The 2,840-nt window shown below is 31.7% G+C and overlaps 1 long non-coding RNA gene across 1 annotated transcript; it reads right to left on the minus strand.

Moving 5' to 3' along the window:
- Positions 1-1,512: 1,512 nt before the first annotated feature.
- LOC104731942 (uncharacterized) lies at positions 1,513-2,021 on the minus strand. The gene is made up of 2 exons (XR_758699.3): positions 1,849-2,021; positions 1,513-1,704 (listed from the first exon to the last, which is right to left on the minus strand). It is a non-coding gene; the product is annotated as an uncharacterized LOC104731942 (long non-coding RNA).
- Between the last annotated feature and the right edge of the window lie 819 nt (positions 2,022-2,840).

Below are 2,840 nucleotides of genomic sequence, written 5' to 3' on the forward strand. Positions count from 1 at the left end.
GCCTCACTAGAAGGTGTCGATCGACACCCTTACAAAAATACCAAAAATTGGTTTGCGGGTGTTACATAAAGAACCCAAAATCGCAAACCCTAATTTGATTTTATCTTCCTCTTCTCTTCGTTGGTTAAACGGGAATGATGAGTCAAAGTTCAAGATCTGATGCAAATTCGAGCCGAATCTGGTTTCCTCTTTGCAAATGTGGTAGAGCTACGACAGTTGCAAAATCATGGAAAAATGAGAATCCTGGTAGAAGATTCTTCAAGTGTGTCGTTCATGGATTTTTTCAGTGGGCAGATGAAGAAAAGTCATATGGTTGGCAGAAATTGAGCTTACTAGAGGCAAGACTTTTCCTCGGTCTTCCTTTCTTGCGTGTAGGAGCTAATTGCACAGCTTGGTTTTTGCAGGTTCCTGTATTGTGACTCATTTGCTTACAATTGCTACATGTCACAGATTTACCTTCATGGGTGAGCTTTGTTGGATTACTTGATGATTCACCTGGCTCTTTTATTCGATCAAACTTCTTTGGACGCCCTCAATTTTTCCTCTTATCAGGTACTTCAATTGGCACTTTGCATGTCCTCCTCCACAATCTTTCCCCATTTACAGAATACATGTTGTCCTTGTAAGTAGCTTGCCAGAAAGTTGTCTGTAATAATCGTAAACGCAGATTGTGGAGGAGAACAATAAAACTGTCAAGTGATAGATAGACGTTTACAAACAACTGTCCTTGTAAGTAGCTTGCCAGACAGTTGTGAACCCTAATCACATTTTTTTAGGGTTCGCGATTTTTTCTGGATCATGGTAATGAAGAGGAAGATGTTCTAGAGATTTGTTGATTAATTTTTGCTTCTGTTAGGTTGCTAAAACTGGAATGATGTTGTTTAGAATTGAAGTTTAAATTGCTTGTTATTTGGTTCTTGTTTTGTGACTTTTGTTTGTTATTTATTGGTTTAATATTATTGGTGTTGTTTTTGCTGGTTTGCTGTTGATTGTTGGTCGTTTAATCCGGTAGGTTGAATACAAGTATGAGATTTTTTATTGATGAATTAAAAAAATGAGTCGAGTTGTTTTAATTTGTTCCTAACATATTTTAAACCTAACATGTCACGATTTCTAACCATTCGTCGAAATTTCACAAAAATAACATTCTGGTCATAGTGGACCTTCCAGTTTTTCATCATTACTAAATTGACGTCCCCAGTGACTAACTAAGGTCCACTGCGATAATTTGCAATTATTTCTAATCTTTCCCAAAGATCCTTTCGATAACTAGGGTTGGGATGGCCATACAATAACAACAAATATATAAACCAATTCCATTGAATTTGACATAACAATCTACATGATTTGCTGACTGAACCATGGCTAGAATAAGAGAGGTTCATTATTGGAGGGGAAACCATTTTGTGTCATGCTGTTTAATTATGAACTGTCTTACCATTACTCTCTCTCTCTTTGTGAAATTATTTAGACTTATCAAAGTACAATAAGATTAGTTATTGAGCATACAAGTAATCAAATCACCAGTTTATTATAAAGATAATTTCTATCATTTCTTACAACAACACTGAAATTTTGGTGCTAAACCAACACACCCTCCATCTGAGTACCCTTTATAAGTTACACACTCAAACTTGCAGTCAGTATCTGTATAATTTGGTAAACATGGTTTAATGCAATAATCATATCCAAATCCATTGACAGCTGCATAAAACAATCAAGTTAATAAAAAAGAAAAATAATGCACACATATACATATAAATTGTGTTTACTTATTTGTTTTTTTAAATAAAATATTCTAAATTTTTTTATAAAATGATCAAAGATATAGGAGAAATAACAACATACATGATGAGGCTAAAGCGTTGGAGTTTGAAAACGATGTTCCTAATAGTACAAGAACAACGATAAGAAAAGTTTTTGTCATATTTATTATTTTATCTCTAATTGTTTTTGTTTTTTTTTAATTAAGAAGTCTCTGCAATGCTTTATTTATAGTGACTCTTACTGTCGATGGTTTTGAGAAAAATAGAGAATTTGGCTGACACTTGTAAAAGGATAAGATTCTCATTAAATAGTCAAAAATTTAACAATAACTATTATTAAATGCAATAATTGTATACATTGTTATTAATGTTAGAAAAGTTGAAATCATAATTAAATCAAAAGTACAGTTAAGAAATAATCTTACTAAAGGTAATTAATTACAATCAAATATCATTATAAAGTATATAATAAAATCAATCATTAAGGGTATTTATGTTATTATTTATACTTAATTCATTCACGATATTTCTTAGGACTGGGCAAAATATCTGAACCCAAAAATTTAACCCGAACTTGATTTAAAATATCTGATCCGATCCAAACTTAAAAATATCCGACTGGATGCTGTTAGTAAATTAATCGGATACTCGAACCCGATTGAGTATATTCGAACACCCGAACAAATACACGAAACCATCCAAAGTTATATATCTCTAATAATATAATGAGTCAATTTACAAGTTTTGTAAGTAATTTTATAATCACTATCTTAATACTATTAAAAGAGGAGTACAAAATTAAAATTAAGAATGTCCAAAATTATGGTTTTATTTACAGCAATTGCCATTGAATTATTCACAAATGAGATATTTAATTGAAATTGAAAAGGTTAAAATCAGAATTAGAAAACCTAATTAAAAATTAACATGCGGTTAGAAGAGGATCCGCATGTTTTCAAAGAATCTGACCCGTGAAGAAAAGTATTTGAGACTTCATATTGGGCCTTCGATCCTACTAACACACATGTAATTTTTTTATTTATATTTTTTGAGTAATTGAGTTTGGTTTCGTTA

This window comes from Camelina sativa, chromosome 12 (assembly GCF_030686135.1).
Source record: "Camelina sativa cultivar CO46 ecotype springtype chromosome 12, ASM3068613v1".
NCBI lineage: Eukaryota > Viridiplantae > Streptophyta > Magnoliopsida > Brassicales > Brassicaceae > Camelina > Camelina sativa.